This window comes from Typopeltis vanoorti, chromosome 18 (assembly GCF_054136105.1).
Source record: "Typopeltis vanoorti isolate ZY-2024b chromosome 18, IOZ_Tvanoo_1.0, whole genome shotgun sequence".
In the NCBI taxonomy this organism is placed as follows: Eukaryota; Metazoa; Arthropoda; class Arachnida; order Uropygi; family Thelyphonidae; genus Typopeltis; species Typopeltis vanoorti.
The window spans coordinates 4371187-4385670 of NC_143566.1; the positions used below are offsets into that span (position 1 = coordinate 4371187).

Sequence of the window (14484 nt, forward strand, 5' to 3'; positions counted from 1 at the left end):
ATACGTTTAAAACTCAGTTTGCTAACAAAAATATCTGTTCTTTAAATTTTAATTCTATATTCCGAAACACAAGTAAAATCTTGTGTTTTACAAAACGCTTACATAGAAATGTGTAGAGGAAAAGAAAAGCCAATTCCATTATGTATTAACCTACTACATAGAAATATTGACTCCTTTTTTTTTTTTTTTTTTGCCCTTGCAACAGATAGAGTAACTTGGGAATTGGTGAAGAAAGGCTTAGAAATAGTAATTCCAGTCGGTGACTAGACTTGAACTGAAGTCTCTCTTTGGGCAGCCGAACTCAGAGTCGGCAAGCGTCACTTCCGCTGAGCCACACAGGCCTCTTCTGGATAGAACTGAGCGATCTTAAAGAGAATTTTGGTGTACTACCCCAAATAGGGAGCAATTTTCCATGGCAGGGCGGATTTGGCATTTGTATAGAGTTAGCAGGTGGGAAATAGTGTCTTGTGCGAAAATGTACTCCAAGTTTTTTGGCGGATGCAGAAGCTATAATTTAAATATGGTTGTGCCAGGAAACATCGGTGGTACAAGTCAGTCCAAGAAGAGATCACACGGAGATCTAATTATCATTGTTTGCAAAAAGTACTCCGGTCCTTCATGCAGCACAAGTCGTTCAGCTTAAGGCATTGGCTTCGTTATTAGCTATGCTCCTGCCACCTACTGGCTTAAAACTGGAATGACTTTGGTATCATTGGTGAATAACTACTTGACGTTTACAGTTCCTTTGCGGTGTTTATCTCTTGCCGGTGTTCCTGAAAGAGATGTTGATGTGCTAGGTTAGTTGTGATAGCTCAGTTTTCAAATTTCTCCAAAGATGCTTCATTAGTGAAAATATAAGGGCGTTTTTTTTTTAACATATTCACTAGTTTATCGATCATATGCCTAATGGCTTATATGGGAGGAAGATATCTAAGTCCGATGAGATCATCCAGTGATGGTGACATAACGTTATCCACTTATGTAGAGGAAGATTAGCATAACGAAAGAGCTTCATACTTCGTATATTTTATCGATCTTGTATGTTTTGTCCCAAGACATCTCACGTAAGTGGTTTGCTGTTTCGAAACGCAAAGAACCTCGTTCCTTGTATTTGATGATCCGAAAGTATAAATATTTGGTTAGAAACTGTAAAGTTGATCGGTAAGTATGATAAAAATTCATTTTAGCGTATATTTTGAGTAAGCCTGAAATAATAGCGATTGGTAGAGCCTCTGCTACTAATGGCTCATGCAGAAAAGTTAAGCAAGTTTGAGTGTGGTTAATAGTTGGAGGGGATCAATCGTTCGATGCTCTTGGCACACTCTACCTCGATTAGTCTTTCGACTCCCTGGAGGTGTCAAATAATAATAATAATAGTTGAATTTATACCATGATCATTAGGTATTTTTAAGTTGTGGATGTACAAGACATTAGTATTCATCGCAGTGTTGCCATATACAGAAACTTTGTAAGTTTCGAAATTTATCAGAGTTCTTGAAAGTATAATCCTCATAATCCAAGTTGTCTTGACTTGCACTGATTAAAAGGCATGCACCCTAGGACCCCATCAACAACAACCAAGGGTTCAAGCTCATAGGTGTCTGATGCTATCTTGATACAATTCTTCCATTGTATTCTATTTTGTGCAAGATGACTGAGTTTGTGTACAGAGTTTCTGCACCATTTGACAATGTTATCGCACTATTCACTGTTTGGTCTTCCTCTTTTGTTCTTTCCTTCAATCATCCTAAATAGCAATGTTTTTAATTTCCTCTCATCATTCATTCTACATATATGGCCAAATAGATGTATTTTCCTTTTGATTAGTTTCTGGATTTGGGTTTTCTTTTGGTTGTATTCGTCTGTAGATTTCCTTATTGTTCATTTTCTTCATCTAGGTTATTCTCAAGATCTTTCTATAGCAGTTCCTCTCAAATGCTAATATCCTCCTTTCAGATTCTCTCAGGAGTACCCACATGCTGCTGAAGATACAGGTTTTTTCCACAGTGCACAGTTTAGTGTATCTTTATAGCTTGGCTCTTTCATATTTTGTCCATGGCTTTTAAGATAGCTGTTGCTCTGGCTATTCTAATTTTTACCTTTTTTTTTTGGGTCCAAGTCATCTAAGATATGTGAAGTGTTCCACATTTTCCAGTTGAAATCCTTCTATGATAACTTTGTTCAGTGACTCCTATTGTCCAGATATCATTGTTTTAGGTTTTTAAAAATTGACATTTAGTCCATACCTTTTTCCTTCTGAGTGTTTGCAGTATCCCATATGTCACCTAATTTATTAGTGCTTTTGATTGTGGTTTCACTTGCTGAATTCTATTTTGATCTGTTGGTTCACATTAGTGACCAGGCAGAAGACTTGATTGTTCAATACCATAGCCGTTATTATTAATTAAATCTATCCCCCCCCCATGTTTATCTTGTGCACAGCATACATTGCAGCTGCACTCAGTGCATTATGTGGTTGTCATATCTCTCTTTTATGAAGGGCGTGATATATCAACTGCTCATATAAGATGTTGAAAAACCTGTGGTATTTCATTACTCTGTTTGTAGGTAAGTGGTTAAGGGGAAAGAATTAACCTGTTCGATTTCCTGGAAACCTGATTGTGTAGTTGCTTGGGAAGATAATGTTGGTGTTTCAAAGAACAAAGGTAGATTTAATGAAAGAGGATGAAGTATGAACTGGCAGGAATATTAATAGCTGCTTGTGTCTTTATAGACTTCAAGAAAATTAGAGGATGATACTGTCTAGGTCATTTGAATAGTGCTCATTAAAACAGTGCCAAAACAGAACATCTGTGAGAGGAAGGGGTTTCATAAGGAAATCCTTCCTCATGCATTAAGCATTCTCAAGGAAATACTTTGGCTACCACAAATGTGTCTGTATTCTAAGTTTTGGTGAAGGATTTGTATGTTAGTGTAGATTAGGTGAGAAGTAGTGTCATTCTCATTTGGAATGAAAATTAGATTTTTGTAGTCATAGGAGATTGAATGCGATGCTGTTTTGCTAAGAAAGGTTGAGATGCAAATCGGCACAAGAAGAGAAATCAAATCTTGATTAGAGATATGATAGGATTAAAAAAATAAGTGGAGCAAAGTGAAGTCTTTAAAAACAGTGTGAAATTTACAGGTTTTCCTCACCTTACTGGAGAATGGAAGGAGATCAGTGTTTTAAGTGAGGAAACTGATGACACTTTACAGATCAAATGGCAAGGGAATAATGTTTCGAAGTAGGGTTGCCCTGAATCCCTACAGGGGACAGTCACAAGCATTAGGCCCTCAGCATCCTCCTCAAATGCAAGCATGACCAGAAATTTCCATCGCATCGTAGATAACATTTGCAAGGATATATGCCATGGATTGAGAATACTGAAATCCATATCAGTGGTCACTAAGCAATTGGTGAGTAAGTAAGCTGTTGATGATGTTTGGTTTTCAAAGAACTGAGGAAAATAGGACAATAAGTTCATGCCTTATCATCATTTTTGGAATATGCCAGATATTAGCATCTTGAAGACTTCTGGCAGAGGTAGCCTTCAGGGAGCTGTTCTTGGTATAGTGGGAAGTGTTTTGATTTGTCATCTGGGACCTATGGAACATAATGCCCTCTTAGAGGGTAGATCTAAAGATGCACATTACATGGCTAGTTTTTAAACTTTCTCCAGTCAGGGATCAAATCCTTATAGAGTAAGTTGGTGTAGTATGATTATAATACTATCATCTACATGGAGTACTCAGACTCATTGCAGAAACCCACATCAAATTCATTTGTCATCTCTTCTCCCTTTCCCTTTAGGAACTCCCATTTCTATAAAACCAGTAATCTGCTTTCACATTATTTAGCTCTCCCAAACATTGCATCATCTGCAAACAACTGCTGATGCCCATTTGTCGGTATTATAGAGAACTGTGCAGTGGCATTACTGGTGATTTTCTTCTTCCTGGTTGCTGTTCCTGTATGCAGAACCTTGCTGAGGCCTATTAGACAGCTATTCCCCCCCCCTTTTTTTTTTTCGAATGGCACCCACAAAAACTATTATATATATATATATATATATATTAGTAATTTGTGGGCTAAGGGTTAGATTCCAGAAACCAGCACTGTTCTAGAGAACCAAACGTGATATTTTTTCAAGCCACTTCATTTCTTAAATAAGTAGGGTAATGGTCTCATACCGGGCGATGAAATTTATCTCTTACTTAGACACATTCACAAATATCCATATCTGAAGTGGGATTCCAACCCACAACTCATTGGTTGGAGGGCAGATATGATAACCACCCAATCAAACAGGCTGGCAAATCACAAATCTATTATTTAATCCAGTGGTGTAGCTAGGGCTTTTGCCACCTGGGGCAGTCCCTGAGTTTGCTGTCCCTCTCAATACGCACCAAAAATACTACAAAAAGTCAAAACGACATATAGAGAAATAAATTAAAACACTATGTTTATTTTTGAAGTAAAACTTTAATTTCAACATTCTAAAATTTTATATTTCTGGCTTTTCTGTTAGCAAAATCGTCGATGACATTAGCGAAGTCTATTTCATAGTAATGTAGGTAATTCTTAATCAGTTTTATTTAGAAAAACTCCTCTCACAACTAGCAACACTTACAGCAATTGTAAGTGTTGCCAGTTGTGAATTCGCAGTAGTATTACAATATTTGGAAATGAGTTCTCGAGACTGCATTTTAGAATTAACTGTAAAAGTTCAAAAAGTACTTCCTGGGGTGGACTCTGCCCCCCCCCCCCTGTAGCTATGCCACTGATTTAATCCTATTCATACCAGTTAAGTGCAAACTTGTCATGTTTGGTCTATGAAAGGCTTTTGCAGAATTTAAATATACTATTATGTCTGTCTGTTTTTATCCTTTCCTCCCTTTTCCCATTCACTCTTACAGTACAGGATTAAATTATTATTATGATTCAGGCCTCCATGGAGTCAAGACTAATCATGGGAGGTCCTTCCTAGAAAACATAGTCTATCATACCACTGCTTGAACTCGTGCTCTCACCACTCTATCAGGCAATGCATTCCACGGCTCAACCACCCTCCATGCAAAGAAACCACTCCTTACATTAAAGCAGCTCTGCAAGCCAGCTAGTTAGTATGTGTGACCAAACTTTGATAGTAAGGAATCAGCAGGCTTCCTTACTGATGTATAATCCTGATATCACATGAATGGAGAAGAGTTCAAGTAGTCCTATGTGGATGGTAGCCTTAAAATGTATTTCTTCTCATTGTATGTTTCTGCATTCATTCAGTTAATCATTAAATTCAGTGATTGGCAGAATAACAAACACTCACTACCTTAGTGTCACTTTTGTAAAAAAAAAAGAAAAAAAAAAACCCTCAAAATTCCACCCAGAAATTCATATCTATGTTTACTTCACCAATATTCATATCATAAACATAAAAAATATATGTATGTGCATATATGATGTACACTTAGACATTCAGACCTGATTTGCTATTTTTGACTGAACCTCAAGTAGCAAGGGCAGTATTTTCGTGTTTATGTGATTTGAAGCCCTATGCCAGAAAAAAATCCAAATATCCTATTTTTTTTTTTTTCTCAAGATTTATTTATTCTGTTAGTTGCATTTATTTACTGTCTTCTTTTGATCTAATTAGGAAAATCATTCTGCACTGAGTTAGACAGTCTGCATTCCAACTGTCCACAGCCCTGATTAGCATCTCTTTTCTAATTCTACTGGCCATATTGTAAAAATCTGGAAGTATTTGCCATAACAAATGATCTAGTGCAAATTTTCCATCCCTTTCTTTCAGTAACTCAGACCATAATTTTGTGCGAGTTTCCCTTCCTCAGAATGCTCTTCATTCAGTTGAATCTCATTTTCTTTGATACCCTGTAGTATCAAATGATATGAAACGACGTTTGGAATGATCTCTATGACTTCTGTTCTTCCTTTTCATTGTCTGACTACTGTTTCTGCTTACCTGATCTAAACACGAACCTCTGTAACTCATCTGACCAAAGGGCTGCTACGAGAAGCCCTTTGGTCAGAAAGACCTGGGTTTAAATACTGTCCATGACACGAGGACAACTTTTGGGTTTTTCTTCCCTCAGAACAAGCAAACTAGTTCTGTGAATACATGTCTAAGACATAAATACTTACTATAGTGCAAGGAAGGCAACGGGAAACCATCTTGTTCCATAATCATTATTCTCTAGTAAAATAGTATATTGTTATTCCTTGGTCAAGTAGCATATTATCAAACTAGCAATATGTTAGAGGAGAGAGATCCAAACACTTGCTTTAGGAGAGGATAATTTCAGTAACTCTTTCACATAGTTACTGAAATTATAATCAGTGGAATGATTTTTAATTTTCTACTCTATTCAAAATTCCTACATTCTTTTCAAGCCATGGGTTCACATTGATTGTTTTAAGGCAGCCAAGAAGAAAAAAAAAGTTCAGCTTACTACGTGTGGCTTGGGAGAAGAACTTTGGTATTATTTTAAGTCCACCTTGAGTCATGCAACAAATACAAATATTAGCAATTCCACATCTGACATTGAATGAACCAAATGCAGAAAACTGTCTCCTGCATAAATGGTGGTCATGTTTTTTCTGATCTTTTGCATAGGCTACTTGGCATGACCTGCTCATCTGTGCAGAAACTTCTTTCTTGCCCAGATGGCACTGCTGCAACAACACCTAAAGATATGGCCGATCTTGTTGCATCATTTTTCTTCATCAACTTCTGCGTGTGCGCGCACACACAAACTAAGGCAAATCACTGTAAGTCTCATGGGGTTTATTGCCACAAAGACATGAGAAGAATCTTCTCATGGTAAAACACATGAGAAAATTATATCTTTTGGTTCTGGTGGTATTTCCATAGTTGTGTTCAGAAAGTACTAATATCTGTTCAACATCGACATCTATCTCTGTTGATGTTGGCAGAGTGGATAGCATACCTGCTTTCCAACCAATAGATTGCATGTTTAAATCCTGGCATGGGTAGTTTTGAATGTCTTTTAGACCCAAACTGCTTTTCAAGCCCTTGGAGGGGGGGGGGTTGAAAAGGTACCATGTTTAGTCTCTAGAGGAGGGTTTCAGATTACTTAATACAACTGCAATAAATAAATGAAAATGAAATATAAAAAATCATAAAGTGCATGCATGTGTGTGTGTGTATATTAAAATGATATTATCACATTGAAAGTCGCATAAAAAACATGAATGCAAGAATATATTCATCCAGTTACAAAAAAAAGGCATGTAAAGTATGCCATTAAATGATCCATTACTCTTACCTTATTTAAAGTAATAGACAAAAAGTCATCTTATGTTGATTGCCATCAAAACAGTCTTGCGGTTTCTCATGCAAAAGAGATTCCAGCTCACTTACCCCTTACTCTCAGTAATATACAAATCACCGAACAAGATTAGATCTCTTTGCTTGGACTAACATTTACCTCTAATCTTTCCTGGTATAAACACATCAATAGCCTCCTCACCATCCAAGAAACTTGTCATTCACTTTCCTTAAATGTTGATCTACATACTATCCTTCGATGGGGTGGGGACGACCTTGGTATGTTCAATGCCACCAAAACACTATTATTATTATTATTATTATTATTATTATTAAAACAAGACCTCATGGAGTCAAAGACTCATCTAGGAGGTCCTTTTATCTCACACACATCTCATCATACCGGGTCTTAAACACATTCAAACTCCTTGCAGACACCTCACTCTCAGGCAAGGCATTCCAATCATTCACAACTCTGCACGAAAAAAACCTGCCTCTCACTCCCCTACTCACACCCTCTTTATACAGTTTCCAGGTATGACCTCTGGTTCTCCCCTGATCTCCCACTATTCTCTGTAGAACTTCTCCACCATTGATCCTATAACAACCCCTTACCAACTTGTAGGTCTCTATTATATCTCCCCTCTTCCTTCTCTCCACTAGACTCTGCAAATTACATCTTCTCAATCTTTCCTCATACTCGACATTCCAGAGGTCAGAAACTATCTTAGTCAGTCGCCTTTGCACCCTTTCCAACATCTCTTCATCCTTCTGAAAACCAGGTGACCAAATCTGGGCACAATAGTCCATGTGTGGCCTAATCAAAGCCTTATACAATGGAACAAGAATCTCCCTACTTCTACACGTCAGTGTCTTCCTCATCATTCCCAGAAGTCTTTGTGTTGTCTTCACAATTTTGGCGATGTGTCCCCTAAATTTTAGATCCTTATCCACTATCACTCCCAGATCTCTTATTTCCTCTACTTCCAACAATATATTCTCACCAAGCATAAATTCTGCATCCCATCTTTGTTTTCCAAATTTTAAAACCTTACATTTTGCAACATTGAACTCGCATCCCCATTTGCTTGCCCAATCACTCAATTTATTCAAGTCTTCTTGCAAGGCCACAACATCTTCGCTATTCTTTATGGTTCGTCCCAACTTTGCATCATCTGCAAACAACTGAATATCTCCATCCAAATCTTCGCCAATATCATTAATATACAAGTTAAATAGTAATGGCCCTAAAACAGATCCCTGAGGCACTCCACTAGTGACTTTCCTTTTCCTGGATATTGCACCCCCATACACAACTTGTTGATACCTATCAGATAGCCAGTCTCCAATCCAATGCACTAATCTAATATCCAACCCCATCTGCTCTAGTTTGACTGTCAACTTATCATGAGGTACTCTATCAAAAGCTTTTGCAAAATCCAAGTATATTACTGTGTATCCTTCTCCTCTGTCCAAGGAAGCAGTCACTTTATTGTAATAAGTAAGTAGATTACTAAAACACGACCTCCCTTTAGCAAATCCATGCTGTCCATCAAAGATTATACCATTGTTGTCAACCCAACTCTGGATCCTAGTTCTCACAAGCTTCTCTAACAACTTAACCACAACACCTGACACACAGATAGGCCTATAGTTTGATGCTTGAGTTCGATCACCTCCTTTATGAAGTGGCACAATCTTGCCCTCCTTCCACTCTTTAGGTACTTGACCAAGTGCAAGACTCGTATTAAAAAAATATGTCAAGGCAGGTGTCAACACTCTGGCACATTCCTTCAGAATACGCGGTGATATATTATCAAGTCCCACAGCCTTATTTACATCTAGTTTACTCAACTCCCCAAACACCTCTTGCTCACTTACAGTCAGTCTCTCCTACCCATCATCAACTGCTCTTAATCTCTCCATGAAGTCACATTCACAAGATTGAAAGATCTTTATGAACTGCTCATTAAGTATCTCCACCACACATTCTGCAACAGCTGTCTTTATACCATTTCCTCCAATCAATGTCATCCTTCCATAATCATTTTTTCTTTTGCTGGCTACATATCGAAAGAACTCCCTAGGATTCTTTTTAGCTTCATTAGCTAACTGCTGTTCATACCTCTCTTTAGCTACTCTCACCAACCAAGTCACTCTCCTTGCCTGGTCTTTGTAGAACTCATGAAATTGGTTACTTCCACTTATGCTGCCTCCACAATGCCCTTTTTCTCTGTATTGCATGCTTAATCTCTTTATTCATCCATCTCACACCTAACTTATTTAACCTTCTCACCCGTGGTATACATTTAGACATTGCATCCACTAAATATTTTTTGAAAATCCCCCAAGCTGCATTGATATCTTTTCCAGCTAACTCCTCATTCCATGCTACACCTGCAAGCTGTCTCCTGAGCTCTTCATAATCACCCCCCTTGTAGTTCCACATATACCCTTTTTTCACAGGGGTCCTTGCACTGCTGGCAACCACCCAAGTAATCACCTCATGGTCACTTTCACCAATTGGTGGATGATTTGATACCTCATTGATAATTACATCCTCCGATGAGATGACCAAATCCAAGACCCTTAATCCTCTTGTGCCCTCTGTTACATACTGTCTGAGGTAGTTATCCCTCAAAAACTCAAGAAACTCATTTTCTTTACTTCCAGTTGCTATCTCTTCATTCCAGTCTATATTGCCATAATTAAAATCACCCATAATGATCACCCTTTTCTTATTTGCTTGGCTTATTTGACTATATATTTCACTATCACCACCATCCACATTACCAGGTCTATAACAACATCCCACCAAGTATTTGATTCTATTCACCTCTATCTCACACCATACTGCCTCAAAACCACTGGCCCCATTTCCCTCTTGCATCTCTACCTTGTATGGACATAACTCTTTCTCTATCATCAATAGCACTCCCCCTCCCCTTTTACCCCTTCTATCCTCACGAAACACATCATACCTTTCCATCTCTATTCCTGTCAGGATGTCATCCTCATCTAACCATGTCTCACTTATTCCGACAATCTCTGGGTGCACAGACGCAATTAGTGCAACCATTTCATCCGCCTTGTTTCTTATACTTCTAGCATTGGTATACAAACACAACAACTCATTTCTGGATCTACAGCTAGTTCCACTGATACCACTCACTCGATGTGATCTCTCCATGCTGGACTGGGGCCATTTCCCTTTCTGCTTCTTCATTTTAGAACCCTTTGCAATTCCATCTGTTTCCTTTTGATCCCTGATCATCCCATTACTTTCCTGCCTACACATTCTCTCACCTCCTCTTGGAGCATCCACCTTTCTCACGCTGTGTATCCCTGTCCACCCTGAGCCTCGCCGTTTCCCTGCTCCTCTTGCACACCCATTCTCTCATTTTCTATACTCATACCACTCACTTCCACATTCATTTCCACTCCTTCAATCTCTCCTGTCTTACTCTCCTGCTCTTCCACATCACTCCCCCTCTTGATCTGATTCATTCTCTCTATTCACTTCTCTACCTTCCAGCAGCAGTCTCTCCAAGCGACTCACACCATAAACACTCAAATGCAGTCCATCGCTCCCATACAGTTCACTTCGTCCCTCAAACTCATTCCACACATTAACAAACTGTACTCCCATCTCCTCACACATTTCAGCCAGAATATCATTCATAATCCTTGCTCTCCGCCTCATTTCACCACAATCATACCTAGGCAACACACTGACCACCCTTCCTGTCACACTATTCTCCTTTATCTTTCCAAGCAGTCTCCTGACATTCATTTTGACATGCTCTTTGTTCTCTCTCAAATCATTCGTACCAATTAATACAATTAACTCTTTTGCTCGTTCCCGCCTTATATTCAATGCCTCAATCACTCTACTCATTTTACCGCCTGGAAAACATACCTTGTGCATTTTATCTTGCTGTTTCTTGTTCAAAAGAAATTCCAGCTCATCTCCCTTACCTTCAGTAACACAAATCATCAGACAAGATCACATCTCTTTGCTTGGACTAACATTCACCTCCAGTTTTTCCTAGTATAAACACATCACATCAGTAGCCTCATCAGGTGTAACAGAAACTCTCGGCATCCAAGAAACTTTGCATTCTCTTTCATTTCAAGAGCCTATGTTACATATACAGATCCCAAATCCATCCATGTTTAGAATCTGCTCACACGTTTGGGGGTGCACCTGAAACTTCTTTTAAAATCCTTGACTCTGTACAGAAGTGAGCAATTAGGCTCATAGATGATCCCTCTCTCACAGACTCACTTCAACCTCTATCTCACAGGTGCAGTGTTTCAGCACTGTGTCTATTCTACAGGTAATTTCATAGTCACTGCTCCAGTGAATTGGCAACCATCATTCCTCCACTTTCTGTTGCACCTGTTAATACAAATACTGCAGCTCTCCAGCACTGCTTTACTGTGCAGCTGCAAATACACTGAACCTGATTCTGTTCATTCTCTTTCATTCCGTCCATCTTTCTCTCTCTCCTCTGGAACCTCAAGAAGTAATCCCAAACAACAACCTGCAACTGTTAAAAAAAAAAAATCAGTAAACTTTTCAGTCCTCATCTGCATCCCACACACACACACACACCACTAATGTGCCTAGGTTCCATGACCTCTCATTTATCTGAACGAAGGCCTCGAGTTCTTTCCACCTTTCTCTGTTCTTGGCAATGTTTTTCGCAACAAAATTTGACAGTTCATCACTCCACCTTCGTTTAGGACATCCTTGGCCTCGTTTCCCTTCTTTTGGAATCCAGTTCATTAGTATGGTGGTCCATCACTCATCTTCCCTTCTGGATAGATGTCCGGCCCATTTCCATTTTAGTCGTTTATGATGAAGAATGATGTCAGTGATGCGATTCTGGCTTCTTATCCAGGTGTTTCGCTTCTTATCTTTTAATGTGATGCCTAGCATCAACCTCTCCATTTTTTTTTGAGTTGTTGTTAGTTTATTTGCCAGTGCTTTTGTTAGTGACCAAGTTTCACAACCATATGTGATGACTGGAAGTATACACTGGTTAAATGTCTTCCTTTTTAAACAGAGTAGGACATCATTGTTTCGAAAAATGCTTTTCAGTTTTCTGAGTGCACCCCAGGCAAGTTGAACTCTCCTATTTATTTCCATTTAGAGTCCCCAGTTTAGATCAATGAGGTGACCTAAGTATGTATGTGAAGAGACTCTTTCCAAGAAATTGCGTTCTATTATTATGTTTTTTGGTGTTACAAAAACACGATTTTTGTTTTTGCTCTGTTTATTTTTAGACTGACTTTTCTGCTTTCATGATATAGGTCTTCTATCATTATATTAAGGTCTTGTAGAGTGTTTGCAAAAATTATGATATCATCTACATATCTTAGGTGTCTTAAGTTTCTGTTATTAATTTTTATACCAAGGTTTGTCCAGTTTATATTATTAAATATTTTTTGAAGGACTGCTGTAAAGATTTTGGATGATAGAGTGTCTCCTTGTCGGACTCCTTTTTCATTTGATATTTTATTGCTACTTGTGTGAAGTTGGATTGTTGCTGTTTCATTGTGGTATATTTCCTGGAGGAGGTCCATATATTTTCCAGGAACTCCCTGCTTCTGGAGTGCTTTGATTATTGCATTAGTTTTGATGGAATCAAATCCTTTTTCATAATCAATAAAGGCTAAACAAGAGGCAATTGGTGTTCTTCTGCTTTTTCTATTATTTGTTTTACTGCATGTATATGATCAATTGTGCTAAAGCCTTGACAGAATCCTGCTTGTTCTACTGGTTGATTTGAGTCTAGAAGAGGGGTTAACCTGTTTATTACTTTTGCGAGAATTTTGTACAGATTGGAGAGAATACTAATTGGTCTATAGTTCTTTACTTCTTCTTTGTCCCTTTTTTTAAATAACAGTATCAGAGTAGCATTTTTCCAGTTTTTTCGTATCTTCCACTCTTCTAGGCATAGATTTAGTAAGTTTGTGACATGGTGAATTATGTTGTTTCCTCCCTATTTAATTAATTCTGTGTGAATTAGGTCTTTACCAGGACATTTTCCATTTGTTTTAATGCTTGTTTTATTTCATCTGAAGTGAATGGGGGGATGGCTTCTATATGCGATGGAGAAGAGTTATTTATATTTGATTTATCTATTGAAGGATCACTATAGGGTTCTTCATAAAATTCTTCTAGCCTGCTTAGGATTTGTTCTTGGTTCCTTATTATGGTTCCATTGTTATCTTTTATTGCAGTTATTTGACTTTTGCCAACTGCTAAATGTTTCCTTAGTATTTTCATATTTTTTATTGTTTTCAATTTTTTCTCTCTTTTTTTTTTTTTTTTTTTTTTTTAGTGTTATAAGATCTTATTTCATTTCTCATCTTTTTCCTTATTGATTTGCATAGTTCTGCATATTCTATTTTAGAAATTAAGTTTTTGTCTTGTTTCATATTTCATCTCTTTTTTAGTAGTTGTAAGGTTTCCTCTGAAAGTTTATGGTCTTTTTGTTGTTTGTCGCTTTTGAATTCATTGGCTGCTGAGATTATTACTTCTGTTAGGTTTCTGCTTATTTTATTTATGTCTTCTTCTTTAAATATATTTATCAAGTCTAGTTTTTGATTGAGTGTTTCTTCGTAATCTTTCATCTTGTTTTCAATAGGTTTTAAGTCAAAACTTCTTGATTTTTTGTTGTTTAGCCATTTTATTCTTTCAAATTTGGGGATTATTTGTATTGGCTCTCACCAGTCGGTGGTCACTTCCTGTTTTTATTTGATTTAATACTGAGGTATCTTGAACTATTCCTTCATTATTATACAGCATATAATTTAATTTTTTATTTCTCCATGTCCATTTTCTTTTGAGGGCTTTTTAAAAAATGTATTCATAATATAAAGCTTGTTACTGATAGAGAATTCTGTAAGAGCCATTCCTGAGTTGCTGCTTGTACCATATACGTAATGTCCTATTGTGTCTATTTGGTGAATGGGATGAACTACTTTGGTGTTAAAATCGCCGATTACTATAGTAAAGTTTGATTGCTATTTCTTTTTTTGTCTAGAATGTGCTGCAGTGAGTCATAAAATGCTTCTATCCCTTCATCAGTGTGGGATGAGGTTGGAGCATATATTTGGATGATCCTTAATTTAATAGTTTGGAGTTTATTTTAAGTGTGATTTCTAT

General features: G+C 37.6%; 1 protein-coding gene across 6 annotated transcripts in view; it reads left to right on the forward strand.

Moving 5' to 3' along the window:
- Positions 1 to 759: 759 nt before the first annotated feature.
- LOC150096464 (kazrin-like) overlaps positions 760 to 14484 on the forward strand; it is a 686592-nt gene continuing 672867 nt past the window's right edge. For all 6 annotated transcript variants that reach the window (XM_090408269.1, XM_090408271.1, XM_090408270.1 and 3 more), the window contains exon 1: positions 760 to 1161. The gene's annotated coding sequence lies outside the window, so the exon portion shown is untranslated. The remainder of the gene's footprint in view (positions 1162 to 14484) is intronic.